Source organism: Oncorhynchus mykiss, unplaced genomic scaffold (assembly GCF_013265735.2).
Source record: "Oncorhynchus mykiss isolate Arlee unplaced genomic scaffold, USDA_OmykA_1.1 un_scaffold_218, whole genome shotgun sequence".
NCBI classification, from domain to species: domain Eukaryota; kingdom Metazoa; phylum Chordata; class Actinopteri; order Salmoniformes; family Salmonidae; genus Oncorhynchus; species Oncorhynchus mykiss.
The window spans coordinates 223,610-238,332 of NW_023493687.1; the positions used below are offsets into that span (position 1 = coordinate 223,610).

The window sequence follows — 14,723 nt, forward strand, 5'->3', positions numbered from 1 at the left end:
ACATTTCTACATTTGATCTTTTAGCGGTTCATTTCTTTAGCCTGGGTACCATTTTTAAATTTTTTTTTTTAAAGCTAACACTCCACTCCATGAAGTCTGTGTCATATTCTTTGACAAAAGAAAGGAGAGGCAAGGAGTGGAATGTGGTAGCTGAACAGAGATGGTAACCAGGCTATAATTTATCAGGAGGACAAAGAGATAATTGTACCTGTTGTTAACCAGAGATATCTGTGTTCTGTAACTACGGGACGTTATACAGTGCAGTCAGAGGTGATGCTCTTTGTCGTTTCCTGCTGGATTAGGAGTTTTGTACTTGGTATCTTCTTTCTCTAATCTCATATATTATAATGACATAAATTAGTTGGACTATTCTGTGTTCTTGCTATTCTCTCTATAGTGTAACTGGCTGTTGAACCTGACTAGGAGGTCAGGAAACTACTGTCTCAGTCAGACTGTTGTCCTAGTCACCGATGAACCTGACTAGGAGGTCAGGAAACTACTGTCTCAGTCAGACTGTTGTCCTAGTCACCGATGAACCTGACTAGGAGGTCAGGAAACTACTGTCTCAGTCAGACTGTTGTCCTAGTCACCGATGAACCTGACTAGGGGGTCAGGAAACTACTGTCTCAGTCAGACTGTTGTCCTAGTCACCGATGAACCTGACTAGGAGGTCAGGAAACTACTGTCTCAGTCAGACTGTTGTCCTAGTCACGGATGAACCTGACTAGGAGGTCAGTAAACTACTGTCTCAGTCAGACTGTTGTCCTAGTCACCGATGAACCTGACTAGGAGGTCAGGAAACTACTGTCTCAGTCAGACTGTTGTCCTAGTCACTGATTAACCTGACTAGGAGGTCAGGAAACTACTGTCTCAGTCAGACTGTTGTCCTAGTCACGGATGAACCTGACTAGGAGGTCAGTAAACTACTGTCTCAGTCAGACTGTTGTCCTAGTCACCGATGAACCTGACTAGGAGGTCAGGAAACTACTGTCTCAGTCAGACTGTTGTCCTAGTGACTGATGAACCTGACTAGGAGGTCAGGAAACTACTGTCTCAGTCAGACTGTTGTCCTAGTCACCGATGAACCTGACTAGGAGGTCAGGAAACTACTGTCTCAGTCAGACTGTTGTCCTAGTCACTGATGAACCTGACTAGGAGGTCAGGAAACTACTGTCTCAGTCAGACTGTTGTCCTAGTCACCGATGAACCTGACTAGGAGGTCAGGAAACTACTGTCTCAGTCAGACTGTTGTCCTAGTCACTGATGAACCTGACTAGGAGGTCAGGAAACTACTGTCTCAGTCAGACTGTTGTCCTAGCCACTGATGAACCTGACTAGGAGGTCAGGAAACTACTGTCTCAGTCAGACTGTTGTCCTAGTCACTGATTAACCTGACTAGGAGGTCAGTAAACTACTGTTAATCAGACTGTTGTCCTAGCCTCCATAGGGAGAAAAGCTGTTATAACAAGACTACAATACAGACTGGACTCCATCGATCCAATGTGACAAATGGCCATGTTTTAAATGGTCTGGCTCTCTGTCTGAGTTAAACATCTCTGTGAGTTAGAAAAATCTATGATGAAAAAAAGACAAGAAGTGCCAACTCAGGTCTCTTTCGGAGCCAAGGGGTTGATTGTTCACCGAGACCTTTTCTGTTCAGCTGCCTGCCAGACTGGTTCTGAAAAGATGCCAGTTTCCCGAACCAACAATGTCTTTCCAACAGCACAATAACGACCTGTCGTCTGTCGAAAGCCACCAGCTTTCAGGAGTTAATTGGATTTTTTATATTTTTTTAAAAAGCAATATAAAATGGTCCTTGGTAATAATATGTCCTTATAGATTCTCATCTCTTCAGACAAAGCCGCTAATTGTTTCAGTCTGAATGTGAGAGTTCCTGTGATGTCACCTTGAGTCTGTGTCATAATATTCAGTGTTACTGTAGCAGAGAATAATACATTAGATTGCCAAACTCTAACGATATACGTGTTGTAATTCAGTTAGCAGACAGGCACTCAGAACGATGGCATCCATACAACGTGAAAGAGAAGTCTCCTGGATTAAACAATACTTTCAGACATCAACTACCGCAACGACTAACACAGACAACCGTTAGTCTTTAGTTAAGAATGACAGATGAAGCCACGTTACTGTGTAGTATAGTACTGAAGCATGTTACTGTGTAGTATAGTACTGAACCATGTTACTGTGTAGTATAGTACTGAAGCATGTTACTGTGTAGTATAGTACTGAACCATGTTACTGTGTAGTATAGTACTGAACCATGTTACTGTGTAGTATAGTACTGAACCATGTTACTGTGTAGTATAGTACTGAACCATGTTACATTACTGAACCACGTTACTGTGTAGTATAGTACTGAACCATGTTACTGTGTAGTATAGTACTGAACCATGTTACATTACTGAACCACGTTACTGTGTAGTATAGTACTGAACCATGTTACTGTGTAGTATAGTACTGAACCATGTTACATTACTGAACCACGTTACTGTGTAGTATAGTACTGAACCATGTTACATTACTGAACCACGTTACTGTGTAGTATAGTACTGAACCATGTTACTGTGTAGTATAGTACTGAACCATGTTACTGTGTAGTATAGTACTGAACCATGTTACTGTGTAGTATAGTACTGAACCATGTTACTGTGTAGTATAGTACTGAACCATGTTACTGTGTAGTATAGTACTGAACCATGTTACTGTGTAGTATAGTACTGAACCATGTTACTGTGTAGTATAGTACTGAACCATGTTACTGTGTAGTATAATACTGAACCATGTTACTGTGTAGTATAGTACTGAACCATGTTACTGTGTAGTATAGTACTGAACCATGTTACTGTGTAGTATAGTACTGAACCATGTTACATTACTGAACCATGTTACTGTGTAGTATAGTACTGAACGATGTTACTGTGTAGTATAATACTGAACCATGTTACATTACTGAACCATGTTACTGTGTAGTATACTGAACCATGTTACTGTGTAGTATAATACTGAACCATGTTACTGTGTAGTATAATACTGAACCATGTTACATTACTGAACCATGTTACTGTGTAGTATACTGAACCATGTTACTGTGTAGTATAGTACTGAACCATGTTACTGTGTAGTATAATACTGAACGATGTTACTGTGTAGTATAATACTGAACCATGTTACATTACTGAACCATGTTACTGTGTAGTATACTGAACCATGTTACTGTGTAGTATAATACTGAACCATGTTACTGTGTAGTATACTGAACCATGTTACATTACTGAACCATGTTACTGTGTAGTATACTGAACCATGTTACTGTGTAGTATAATACTGAACCATGTTACTGTGTAGTATAGTACTGAACCATGTTACTGTGTAGTATAGTACTGAACCATGTTACTGTGTAGTATAGTACTGAACCATGTTACTGTGTAGTATAATACTGAACCATGTTACTGTGTAGTATAATACTAAACCATGTTACTGTGTAGTATAATACTAAACCATGTTACTGTGTAGTATAGTACTGAACCATGTTACATTACTGAACCCTGTTACTGTGTAGTATATTACTGAACCATGTTACTGTGTAGTATATTACTGAACCATGTTACTGTGTAGTATAATACTGAACCATGTTACTGTGTAGTATAGTACTGAACCATGTTACTGTGTAGTATAATACTGAACCATGTTACTGTGTAGTATAATACTGAACCATGTAACATTACTGAGCCATGTTACTGTGTAGTATATTACTGAACCATGTTACATTACTGAGCCATGTTACTGTGTAGTATAATACTGAACCATGTTACTGTGTAGTATAATACTAAACCATGTTACTGTGTAGTATAGTACTGAACCATGTTACATTACTGAGCCATGTTACTGTGTAGTATAATACTAAACCATGTTACTGTGTAGTATAGTACTGAACCATGTTACATTACTGAGCCATGTTACTGTGTAGTATATTACTGAACCATGTTACTGTGTAGTATATTACTGAACCATGTTACTGTGTAGTATAATACTGAACCATGTTACTGTGTAGTATAGTACTGAACCATGTTACTGTGTAGTATAATACTGAACCATGTTACTGTGTAGTATAATACTGAACCATGTAACATTACTGAGCCATGTTACTGTGTAGTATATTACTGAACCATGTTACATTACTGAGCCATGTTACTGTGTAGTATAATACTGAACCATGTTACTGTGTAGTATAATACTAAACCATGTTACTGTGTAGTATAGTACTGAACCATGTTACATTACTGAGCCATGTTACTGTGTAGTATAATACTGAACCATGTTACTGTGTAGTATAATACTAAACCATGTTACTGTGTAGTATAGTACTGAACCATGTTACATTACTGAACCCTGTTACTGTGTAGTATATTACTGAACCATGTTACTGTGTAGTATATTACTGAACCATGTTACTGTGTAGTATAATACTGAACCATGTTACTGTGTAGTATAGTACTGAACCATGTTACTGTGTAGTATATTACTGAACCATGTTACTGTGTAGTATAGTACTGAACCATGTTACTGTGTAGTATAATACTGAACCATGTTACTGTGTAGTATAATACTGAACCATGTCACTGTGTAGTATAATACTGAACCATGTTACTGTGTAGTATAGTACTGAACCATGTTAATATGTAGTATAATACTGAACCGTGTTACTGTGTAGTATAGTACTGAACCATGTTACATTACTGAACCATGTTACTGTGTAGTATAGTACTGAACCGTGTTACTGTGTAGTATAATACTGAACCATGTTACTGTGTAGTATAATACTGAACCATGTCACTGTGTAGTATAATACTGAACCATGTTACTGTGTAGTATAATACTGAACGATGTTACTGTGTAGTATAATACCGAACAGTGTTACTGTGTAGGTAATAGGGATGTCATTGAGATGACAGGTCAGAGTGCAGGCAGAGATAGAATACAAATTCATAGCCTTCTGTATCACCAACTATGCAGGGTGGCAAGCCTGCTCAAAATTCCAAGCGGATGGTTGTTTGCGAAGTGAGTTGGTGCTTCGGCAGAGAAAATAATCACCTAACGTGGGGCTCGAACCCACGACCCTGAGATTAAGAGTCTCATGCTCTACCGACTGAGCTAGCCAGGTACCTCAATGGTGATCTTGACTTGGTTTGAAAATCGTACATCCCAGTTTCTGCAAAATATGGTGATCAGTGAGTGTTGTTGATGGATCCTGTGGTGCAATATGTTAGCGTGTTGTACTTATACAGCAGTATACAGCAATTAGATGACAAGGTTATGAGTTCAAGCCCCACCAGGAGCAAGTATTGTTCTTGAAGCCTCTGCCTGTCTCTTTCTTGTCCGGAAAATGATAATTTATTCAAGCCATTTAGGAGTACAATTCATTGGTAATAGGTATGTCATTGAGATGACAGGTCAGAGTGCAGGCAGAGATAGAATACAAATTCATAGCCTTCTGTATCACCAAATATGCAGGGTGGCAAGCCTGCTCGAAATTCCAAGCGGATGGTTGTTTGCGAAGTGAGTTGGTGCTTCGGCAGAGAAACTAATCACCCAGCGTGGGGCTTTTACCCACGACCCTGAGATTAAGAGTCTCATGCTCTACCGACTGAGCTAGCCAGGTACCTCAATAGTATTTTTGACTTGGTTTGAATATCGTACATCCCAGTTTCTGCAAAATATGGTGATCAGTGAGTGTTGTTGATGGATCCTGTGGTGCAATCTGTTAGCGTGTTGTACTTATACAGCAGTATACAGCAATTAGATGACAAGGTTATGAGTTCAAGCCCCACCAGGAGCAAGTATTGTTCTTGAAGCCTCTGCCTGTCTATTTCTGGTCCGGAAAATGATAATTTATTCAAGCCATTTAGGAGTACAATTCATTGGTAATAGGTATGTCATTGAGATGACAGGTCAGAGTGCAGGCAGAGATAGAATACAAATTCATAGCCTTCTGTATCACCAACTATGCAGAGTGGCAAGCCTGCTCGAAATTCCAAGCGGATGGTTGTTTGCGAAGTGAGTTGGTGCTTCGGCAGAGAAAATAATCACCTAACGTGGGGCTCACGACCCTGAGATTAAGAGTCTCATGCTGTACCGACTGAGCTAGCCAGGTACCTCAATGGTGATCTTGACTTGGTTTGAATATCGTACATCCCAGTTTCTGCAAAATATGGTGATCAGTGAGTGTTGTTGATGGATCCTATGGTGCAATCTGTTAGCGTGTTGTACTTAAACAGCAGTATACAGCAATTAGATGACAAGGTTATGAGTTCAAGCCCCACCAGGAGCAAGTATTCTTCTTGCCTGTCTATTTCTTGTCCGGAAAATGATCATTTATTCAAGCCATTTAGGAGTACAATTCATTGGTAATAGGTATGTCATTCAGATGACAGGTCAGAGTGCAGGCAGAGATAGAATACAAATTCATAGCCTTCTGTATCACCAACTATGCAGGGAGGCAAGCCTGCTCGAAATTCCAAGCGGATGGTTGTTTGCGAAGTGAGTTGGTGCTTCGGCAGAGAAAATAATCACCTAACGTGGGGCTCGAACCCACGACCCTGAGATTAAGAGTCTCATGCTCTACCGACTGAGCTAGCCAGGTGCCTCAATAGTATTTTTGACTTGGTACGAATATCGTACAGCCCAGTTTCTGCAAAATATGGTGATCAGTGAGTGTTGTTGATGGATCCTGTGGTGCAATCTGTTAGCGTGTTGTACTTAAACAGCAGTATACAGCAATTAGATGACAAGGTTATGAGTTCAAGCCCCACTAGGAGCAAGTATTGTTCTTGAAGCCTCTGCCTGTCTATTTCTTGTCCGGAAAATGATAATTTATTCAAGCCATTTAGGAGTACAATTCATTGGTAATAGGTATGTCATTGAGATGACAGGTCAGAGTGCAGGCAGAGATAGAATACAAATTCATAGCCTTCTGTATCACCAACTATGCAGGGTGGCAAGCCTGTCGAAATTCCAAGCGGATGGTTGTTTGCCAAGTGAGTTGGTGCTTCGGCAGAGAAAATAATTACCCAACGTGGGGCTCGAACCCACGACCCTGAGATTAAGAGTCTCATGCTCTACCGACTGAGCTAGCCAGGTACCTCAATGGTGATCTTGACTTGGTTTGAAAATCGTACATCCCAGTTTCTGCAAAATATGGTGATCAGTGAGTGTTGTTGATGGATCCTGTGGTGCAATCTGTTAGCGTGTTGTACTTATACAGCAGTATACAGCAATTAGATGACAAGGTTATGAGTTCAAGCCCCACCAGGAGCAAGTATTGTTCTTGAAGCCTCTTCCTGTCTATTTCTTGTCCGGAAAATGATAATTTATTCAAGCCATTTAGGAGTACAATTCATTGGTAATAGGTATGTCACTCAGATGACAGGTCAGAGTGCCGGCAGAGCTAGAATACAAATTCATAGCCTTCTGTATCACCAACTATGCAGGGTGGTAAGCCTGTCGAAATTCCAAGCGGATGGTTGTTTGCGAAGTGAGTTGGTGCTTCAGCAGAGAGAATAATCACCTAACGTGGGGCTCGAACCCACAACCCTGAGATTAAGAGTCTCATGCTCTACCGACTGAGCTAGCCAGGAACCTGAATAGTATTTTTGACTTGGTATGAATATCGTACAGCCCAGTTTCTGCAAAATATGGTGATCAGTGAGTGTTGTTGATGGATCCTGTGGTGCAATCTGTTAGCGTGTTGTACTTATACAGCAGTATACAGCAATTAGATGACAAGGTTATGAGTTCAAGCCCCACTAGGAGCAAGTATTGTTCTTGAAGCCTCTGCCTGTCTATTTCTTGTCCGGAAAATGATAATTTATTCAAGCCATTTAGGAGTACAATTCATTGGTAATAGGTATGTCATTGAGATGACAGGTCAGAGTGCAGGCAGAGATAGAATACAAATTCATAGCCTTCTGTATCACCAACTATGCAGGGTGGTAAGCCTGTCGAAATTCCAAGCGGATGGTTGTTTGCGAAGTGAGTTGGTGCTTCGGCAGAGAAAATAATTACCCAAAGTGGGGCTCGAACCCACGACCATGAGATTAAGAGTCTCATGCTCTACCGACTGAGCTAGCCAGGTACCTCAATGGTGATCTTGACTTGGTTTGAAAATCGTACATCCCAGTTTCTGCAAAATATGGTGATCAGTGAGTGTTGTTGATGGATCCTGTGGTGCAATATGTTAGCGTGTTGTACTTATACAGCAGTATACAGCAATTAGATGACAAGGTTATGAGTTCAAGCCCCACTAGGAGCAAGTATTGTTCTTGAAGCCTCTGCCTGTCTATTTCTTCTCCGGAAGATGATAATTTATTCAAGCCATTTAGGAGTACAATTCATTGGTAATAGGTATGTCATTCAGATGACAGGTCAGAGTGCCGGCAGAGCTAGAATACAAATTCATAGCCTTCTGTATCACCAACCATGCAGAGTGGCAAGCCTGTTCGAAATTCCAAGCGGATGGTTGTTTGCGAAGTGAGTTGGTGCTTCGGCAGAGAAAATAATCACCTAACGTGGGGCTCGAACCCACGACCCTGAGATTAAGAGTCTCATGCTCTACCGACTGAGCTAGCCAGGTACCTGAATAGTATTTTTGACTTGGTACGAATATCGTACAGCCCAGTTTCTGCAAAATATGGTGATCAGTGAGTGTTGTTGATGGATCCTGTGGTGCAATCTGTTAGCGTGTTGTACTTATACAGCAGTATACAGCAATTAGATGACAAGGTTATGAGTTCAAGCCCCACTAGGAGCAAGTATTGTTCTTGAAGCCTCTGCCTGTCTATTTCTTGTCCGGAAAATGATAATTTATTCAAGCCATTTAGGAGTACAATTCATTGGTAATAGGTATGTCATTGAGATGACAGGTCAGAGTGCAGGCAGAGATAGAATACAAATTCATAGCCTTCTGTATCACCAACTATGCAGGGTGGCAAGCCTGCTCGAAATTCCAAGCGGATGGTTGTTTGCGAAGTGAGTTGGTGCTTCGGCAGAGAAAATAAACACCTAACGTGGGGCTCGAACCCACGACCCTGAGATTACGAGTCTCATGCTCTACCGACTGAGCTAGCCAGGTGCCTCAATCGTGATTTTGACTTGGTTTGAATATCGTACATCCCAGTTTCTGCAAAATATGGTGATCAGTGAGTGTTTTTGATGGATCCTGTGGTGCAATCTGTTAGCGTGTTGTACTTATACAGCAGTATACAGCAATTAGATGACAAGGTTATGAGTTCAAGCCCCACTAGGAGCAAGTATTGTTCTTGAAGCCTCTGCCTGTCTATTTCTTCTCCGGAAGATGATAATTTATTCAAGCCATTTAGGAGTACAATTCATTGGTAATAGGTATGTCATTCAGATGACAGGTCAGAGTGCCGGCAGAGCTAGAATACAAATTCATAGCCTTCTGTATCACCAACCATGCAGAGTGGCAAGCCTGTTCGAAATTCCAAGCGGATGGTTGTTTGCGAAGTGAGTTGGTGCTTCGGCAGAGAAAATAATCACCTAACGTGGGGCTCGAACCCACGACCCTGAGATTAAGAGTCTCATGCTCTACCGACTGAGCTAGCCAGGTACCTGAATAGTATTTTTGACTTGGTACGAATATCGTACAGCCCAGTTTCTGCAAAATATGGTGATCAGTGAGTGTTGTTGATGGATCCTGTGGTGCAATCTGTTAGCGTGTTGTACTTATACAGCAGTATACAGCAATTAGATGACAAGGTTATGAGTTCAAGCCCCACTAGGAGCAAGTATTGTTCTTGAAGCCTCTGCCTGTCTATTTCTTGTCCGGAAAATGATAATTTATTCAAGCCATTTAGGAGTACAATTCATTGGTAATAGGTATGTCATTGAGATGACAGGTCAGAGTGCAGGCAGAGATAGAATACAAATTCATAGCCTTCTGTATCACCAACTATGCAGGGTGGCAAGCCTGCTCGAAATTCCAAGCGGATGGTTGTTTGCGAAGTGAGTTGGTGCTTCGGCAGAGAAAATAAACACCTAACGTGGGGCTCGAACCCACGACCCTGAGATTACGAGTCTCATGCTCTACCGACTGAGCTAGCCAGGTGCCTCAATCGTGATTTTGACTTGGTTTGAATATCGTACATCCCAGTTTCTGCAAAATATGGTGATCAGTGAGTGTTTTTGATGGATCCTGTGGTGCAATCTGTTAGCGTGTTGTACTTATACAGCAGTATACAGCAATTAGATGACAAGGTTATGAGTTCAAGCCCCACCAGGAGCAAGTATTCTTCTTGAAGCCTCTGCCTGTCTATTTCTTGTCCGGAAAATGATAATTTATTCAAGCCATTTAGGAGTACAATTCATTGGTAATAGGTATGTCATTGAGATGACAGGTCAGAGTGCAGGCAGAGATAGAATACAAATTCATAGCCTTCTGTATCACCAACTATGCAGGGTGGCAAGCCTGCTCGAAATTCCAAGCGGATGGTTGTTTGCGAAGTGAGTTGGTGCTTCGGCAGAGAAAATAATCACCTAACGTGGGGCTCGAACCCACGACCCTGAGATTAAGAGTCTCATGCTCTACCGACTGAGCTAGCCAGGTGCCTCAATTGTATTTTTGACTTGGTACGAATATCGTACAGCCCAGTTTCTGCAAAATATGGTGATCAGTGAGTGTTGTTGATGGATCCTGTGGTGCAATCTGTTAGCGTGTTGTACTTAAACAGCAGTATACAGCAATTAGATGACAAGGTTATGAGTTCAAGCCCCACCAGGAGCAAGTATTGTTCTTGAAGCCTCTGCCTGTCTATTTCTTGTCCGGAAAATGATAATTTATTCAAGCCATTTAGGAGTACAATTCATTGGTAATAGGTATGTCATTCAGATGACAGGTCAGAGTGCAGGCAGAGATAGAATACAAATTCATAGCCTTCTGTATCACCAACTATGCCCACGACCCACGACCCTGCAACTATGCAGGGTGCTCGAAATTCCAAGCGGATGGTTGTTTGCAAAGTGAGTTGGTACTTCGGCAGAGAAAATAATCACCCAACGTGGGGCTCGAACCCACGACCCTGAGATTAAGAGTCTCATGCTCTACCGACTGAGCTAGCCAGGTACCTCAATGCTGATCTTGACTTGGTTTGAATATCGTACATCCCAGTTTCTGCAAAATATGGTGATCAGTGAGTGTTGTTGATGGATCCTGTGGTGCAATCTGTTAGTGTGTTGTACTTATACAGCAGTATAAAGCAATTAGATGACAAGGTTATGAGTTCAAGCCCCACCAGGAGCAAGTATTCTTCTTGCCTGTCTATTTCTTGTCCGGAAAATGTTAATTTATTCAAGCCATTTAGGAGTACAATTCATTGGTAATAGGTATGTCATTGAGATGACAGGTCAGAGTGCAGGCAGAGATAGAATACAAATTCATAGCCTTCTGTATCACCAACTATGCAGGGTGGCAAGCCTGCTCGAAATTCCAAGCGGATGGTTGTTTGCGAAGTGAGTTGGTGCTTCGGCAGAGAAAATAAACACCTAACGTGGGGCTCGAACCCACGACCCTGAGATTAAGAGTCTCATGCTCTACCGACTGAGCTAGCCAGGTGCCTCAATCGTGATTTTGACTTGGTTTGAATATCGTACATCCCAGTTTCTGCAAAATATGGTGATCAGTGAGTGTTGTTGATGAATCCTGTGGTGCAATCTGTTAGCGTGTTGTACTTATACAGCAGTATACAGCAATTAGATGACAAGGTTATGAGTTCAAGCCCCACCAGGAGCAAGTATTGTTCTTGAAGCCTCTGCCTGTCTATTTCTTGTCCGGAAAATGATAATTTATTCAAGCCATTTAGGAGTACAATTCATTGGTAATAGGTATGTCATTCAGATGACAGGTCAGAGTGCAGGCAGAGCTAGAATACAAATTCATAGCCTTCTGTATCACCAACTATGCAGAGTGGCAAGCCTGCTCGAAATTCCAAGCGGATGGTTGTTTGCGAAGTGAGTTGGTGCTTCGGCAGAGAAAATAATCACCTAACGTGGGGCTCACGACCCTGAGATTAAGAGTCTCATGCTCTACCGACTGAGCTAGCCAGGTACCTCAATAGTGTTTTTGACTTGGTACGAATATCGTACATCCCAGTTTCTGCAAAATATGGTGATCAGTGAGTGTTGTTGATGGATCCTGTGGTGCAATCTGTTAGCGTGTTGTACTTATACAGCAGTATACAGCAATTAGATGACAAGGTTATGAGTTCAAGCCCCACTAGGAGCAAGTATTGTTCTTGAAGCCTCTGCCTGTCTATTTCTTGTCCGGAAAATGATAATTTATTCAAGCCATTTAGGAGTACAATTCATTGGTAATAGGTATGTCATTGAGATGACAGGTCAGAGTGCAGGCAGAGATAGAATACAAATTCATAGCCTTCTGTATCACCAACTATGCAGGGTGGCAAGCCTGCTCGAAATTCCAAGCGGATGGTTGTTTGCGAAGTGAGTTGGTGCTTCGGCAGAGAAAATAAACACCTAACGTGGGGCTCGAACCCACGACCCTGAGATTACGAGTCTCATGCTCTACCGACTGAGCTAGCCAGGTGCCTCAATCGTGATTTTGACTTGGTTTGAATATCGTACATCCCAGTTTCTGCAAAATATGGTGATCAGTGAGTGTTTTTGATGGATCCTGTGGTGCAATCTGTTAGCGTGTTGTACTTATACAGCAGTATACAGCAATTAGATGACAAGGTTATGAGTTCAAGCCCCACCAGGAGCAAGTATTCTTCTTGAAGCCTCTGCCTGTCTATTTCTTGTCCGGAAAATGATAATTTATTCAAGCCATTTAGGAGTACAATTCATTGGTAATAGGTATGTCATTGAGATGACAGGTCAGAGTGCAGGCAGAGATAGAATACAAATTCATAGCCTTCTGTATCACCAACTATGCAGGGTGGCAAGCCTGCTCGAAATTCCAAGCGGATGGTTGTTTGCGAAGTGAGTTGGTGCTTCGGCAGAGAAAATAATCACCTAACGTGGGGCTCGAACCCACGACCCTGAGATTAAGAGTCTCATGCTCTACCGACTGAGCTAGCCAGGTGCCTCAATAGTATTTTTGACTTGGTACGAATATCGTACAGCCCAGTTTCTGCAAAATATGGTGATCAGTGAGTGTTGTTGATGGATCCTGTGGTGCAATCTGTTAGCGTGTTGTACTTAAACAGCAGTATACAGCAATTAGATGACAAGGTTATGAGTTCAAGCCCCACCAGGAGCAAGTATTGTTCTTGAAGCCTCTGCCTGTCTATTTCTTGTCCGGAAAATGATAATTTATTCAAGCCATTTAGGAGTACAATTCATTGGTAATAGGTATGTCATTCAGATGACAGGTCAGAGTGCAGGCAGAGATAGAATACAAATTCATAGCCTTCTGTATCACCAACTATGCCCACGACCCACGACCCTGCAACTATGCAGGGTGCTCGAAATTCCAAGCGGATGGTTTTTTGCAAAGTGAGTTGGTACTTCGGCAGAGAAAATAATCACCCAACGTGGGGCTCGAACCCACGACCCTGAGATTAAGAGTCTCATGCTCTACCGACTGAGCTAGCCAGGTACCTCAATGCTGATCTTGACTTGGTTTGAATATCGTACATCCCAGTTTCTGCAAAATATGGTGATCAGTGAGTGTTGTTGATGGATCCTGTGGTGCAATCTGTTAGTGTGTTGTACTTATACAGCAGTATAAAGCAATTAGATGACAAGGTTATGAGTTCAAGCCCCACCAGGAGCAAGTATTCTTCTTGCCTGTCTATTTCTTGTCCGGAAAATGATAATTTATTCAAGCCATTTAGGAGTACAATTCATTGGTAATAGGTATGTCATTGAGATGACAGGTCAGAGTGCAGGCAGAGATAGAATACAAATTCATAGCCTTCTGTATCACCAACTATGCAGGGTGGCAAGCCTGCTCGAAATTCCAAGCGGATGGTTGTTTGCGAAGTGAGTTGGTGCTTCGGCAGAGAAAATAATCACCTAACGTGGGGCTCGAACCCACGACCCTGAGATTAAGAGTCTCATGCTCTACCGACTGAGCTAGCCAGGTGCCTCAATAGTATTTTTGACTTGGTACGAATATCGTACAGCCCAGTTTCTGCAAAATATGGTGATCAGTGAGTGTTGTTGATGGATCCTGTGGTGCAATCTGTTAGCGTGTTGTACTTAAACAGCAGTATACAGCAATTAGATGACAAGGTTATGAGTTCAAGCCCCACCAGGAGCAAGTATTGTTCTTGAAGCCTCTGCCTGTCTATTTCTTGTCCGGAAAATGATAATTTATTCAAGCCATTTAGGAGTACAATTCATTGGTAATAGGTATGTCATTCAGATGACAGGTCAGAGTGCAGGCAGAGATAGAATACAAATTCATAGCCTTCTGTATCACCAACTATGCCCACGACCCACGACCCTGCAACTATGCAGGGTGCTCGAAATTCCAAGCGGATGGTTTTTTGCAAAGTGAGTTGGTACTTCGGCAGAGAAAATAATCACCCAACGTGGGGCTCGAACCCACGACCCTGAGATTAAGAGTCTCATGCTCTACCGACTGAGCTAGCCAGGTACCTCAATGCTGATCTTGACTTGGTTTGAATATCGTACATCCCAGTTTCTGCAAAATATGGTGATCA

General features: G+C 41.9%; 17 non-coding genes across 17 annotated transcripts; all 17 read right to left on the reverse strand.

Moving 5' to 3' along the window:
- Nucleotides 1-5,109: 5,109 nt before the first annotated feature.
- trnak-cuu lies at nucleotides 5,110-5,182 on the reverse strand. Its single transcript has one exon. It is a non-coding gene; the product is annotated as a tRNA-Lys (tRNA).
- Nucleotides 5,183-6,588: 1,406 nt separating this feature from the next.
- Nucleotides 6,589-6,661, reverse strand: trnak-cuu. The gene has a single exon. It is a non-coding gene; the product is annotated as a tRNA-Lys (tRNA).
- Nucleotides 6,662-7,085: 424 nt separating this feature from the next.
- Nucleotides 7,086-7,158, reverse strand: trnak-cuu. Its single transcript has one exon. It is a non-coding gene; the product is annotated as a tRNA-Lys (tRNA).
- Nucleotides 7,159-7,582: 424 nt separating this feature from the next.
- Nucleotides 7,583-7,655, reverse strand: trnak-cuu. The gene has a single exon. It is a non-coding gene; the product is annotated as a tRNA-Lys (tRNA).
- A 424-nt stretch (nucleotides 7,656-8,079) lies between these two features.
- trnak-cuu lies at nucleotides 8,080-8,152 on the reverse strand. The gene has a single exon. It is a non-coding gene; the product is annotated as a tRNA-Lys (tRNA).
- Nucleotides 8,153-8,577: 425 nt separating this feature from the next.
- On the reverse strand, nucleotides 8,578-8,650 carry trnak-cuu. Its single transcript has one exon. It is a non-coding gene; the product is annotated as a tRNA-Lys (tRNA).
- A 425-nt stretch (nucleotides 8,651-9,075) lies between these two features.
- Nucleotides 9,076-9,148, reverse strand: trnat-cgu. Its single transcript has one exon. It is a non-coding gene; the product is annotated as a tRNA-Thr (tRNA).
- Nucleotides 9,149-9,573: 425 nt separating this feature from the next.
- On the reverse strand, nucleotides 9,574-9,646 carry trnak-cuu. The gene has a single exon. It is a non-coding gene; the product is annotated as a tRNA-Lys (tRNA).
- A 425-nt stretch (nucleotides 9,647-10,071) lies between these two features.
- On the reverse strand, nucleotides 10,072-10,144 carry trnat-cgu. The gene has a single exon. It is a non-coding gene; the product is annotated as a tRNA-Thr (tRNA).
- A 425-nt stretch (nucleotides 10,145-10,569) lies between these two features.
- trnak-cuu lies at nucleotides 10,570-10,642 on the reverse strand. Its single transcript has one exon. It is a non-coding gene; the product is annotated as a tRNA-Lys (tRNA).
- A 443-nt stretch (nucleotides 10,643-11,085) lies between these two features.
- On the reverse strand, nucleotides 11,086-11,158 carry trnak-cuu. The gene has a single exon. It is a non-coding gene; the product is annotated as a tRNA-Lys (tRNA).
- Nucleotides 11,159-11,574: 416 nt separating this feature from the next.
- Nucleotides 11,575-11,647, reverse strand: trnak-cuu. The gene has a single exon. It is a non-coding gene; the product is annotated as a tRNA-Lys (tRNA).
- Nucleotides 11,648-12,564: 917 nt separating this feature from the next.
- Nucleotides 12,565-12,637, reverse strand: trnat-cgu. Its single transcript has one exon. It is a non-coding gene; the product is annotated as a tRNA-Thr (tRNA).
- A 425-nt stretch (nucleotides 12,638-13,062) lies between these two features.
- Nucleotides 13,063-13,135, reverse strand: trnak-cuu. Its single transcript has one exon. It is a non-coding gene; the product is annotated as a tRNA-Lys (tRNA).
- A 443-nt stretch (nucleotides 13,136-13,578) lies between these two features.
- Nucleotides 13,579-13,651, reverse strand: trnak-cuu. Its single transcript has one exon. It is a non-coding gene; the product is annotated as a tRNA-Lys (tRNA).
- Nucleotides 13,652-14,067: 416 nt separating this feature from the next.
- Nucleotides 14,068-14,140, reverse strand: trnak-cuu. The gene has a single exon. It is a non-coding gene; the product is annotated as a tRNA-Lys (tRNA).
- Nucleotides 14,141-14,583: 443 nt separating this feature from the next.
- trnak-cuu lies at nucleotides 14,584-14,656 on the reverse strand. The gene has a single exon. It is a non-coding gene; the product is annotated as a tRNA-Lys (tRNA).
- Nucleotides 14,657-14,723: the final 67 nt, after the last annotated feature.